Source organism: Notolepis coatsorum, assembly GCF_963971535.1.
Source record: "Notolepis coatsorum genome assembly, chromosome: 9".
Taxonomy (NCBI): Eukaryota; Metazoa; Chordata; class Actinopteri; order Aulopiformes; family Paralepididae; genus Notolepis; species Notolepis coatsorum.
Window position 1 is genome coordinate 119,483,643 of NC_140173.1, and position 1,397 is coordinate 119,485,039.

A 1,397-nucleotide genomic window follows, 5' to 3' on the forward strand; every position below is an offset into this window, starting at 1 on the left:
ACCCTGACTCCTTCAATCATGGGAGCCATCACTCCACTGTCAGAGGGGGGGGAAATCAATGATTGACAGCTTTTAACCAGTCCTCAGCACTCTGCAGATCCATACAGACAGTGAAAGGCTTCTCGGTGGGGAGGTCCATACAGATCTGTCTTTACAGGCGCTGTAAAACATTACTTCACAGCGAGCATTACAATATCAATCAGTCAATGCCATCCCCTATTCAAACAGGAAGGAGAGGAGATGGGTGTCATTTATGTCCTTCAATATATCGGGCGATGCGAATTCTTGCCTTGTCAGTAAAACTCCATAGTAAATCAAGATGGAGGATAATGCTCATGCCTTTCCAATAAGCTATTGTTTACAGAATAATACGACAGCACGCCTCCAGTAACAATTCAAAAAGAGGCTACATTGTGGTTCTGCCTTAAATTGAATTGTGCAAGTTGAACCACATAAGGATTAAAGAGGCTTTCTATAAAACCAGTGTAGGTTATTTGTGGTTATGTTTATGGGGAAAATACAATCAGAACTATTGTTCTAAGAATTAAAGTCCATACCAGGGTAAAATAGATTTAGTCAGTTGAGTCACTCTGTTTTATTTAATTCATATTCACATTCATTCCCTGTAAAAATTACTTTCGCAGGTCAAACAGATGTCTATGCTATGTGTGTATGTTATCCATAAAGCTCTGCTTATGGAGCTTCCCTATTATCTCTGATCTTTGAATACAGAAAACCTTGACGTTAGAACATTTTATTCCATTAGGTGATTTTAAAGTTTTGAACTCTGATATTTAAATGTTTAGATGTTGCTTGCACTTGTTTCATTTGATATACAGTACATGTTTGTTGATATTCAACAGATATTTTGTTGGAACTGTACTTGTTTGTCCAATGTGTTGTTTATATATGTCTATTGTAAACAGGTCACCTGTATAAATAAAGGACAAATAAGTAAACATTTTCACACATGAAAACACATTACATACATCCTACAACCAGACTGACACAAACATATTGATATTCTACTGTGGTGTGTGTTTGCTTGTCAGTGACGGGACCAAAGATGAACTCCGCCGTTCACCCCAATCTGCCCAGACTTGCCCAGTGCTCTCATTACAGTGATAGAGTTGCCATGGTGACAGGTGCTAATTGATGGGCCGATCATTCATTATTGAGTGACAGCCACCCTCGAGCTGAGGCCCTGACTGGCATTCTCCCGGACGACTGTCACCGGGGGCCCTCAGAGCAGCTGTAACCTTGCAGAGAGGGTGGGTCACACACACGCACAAACAAACGCACACACACACACACATACACACACACACACACACACACACACACACACACACACACACACACACACACACACACACACACACACACACACACACACA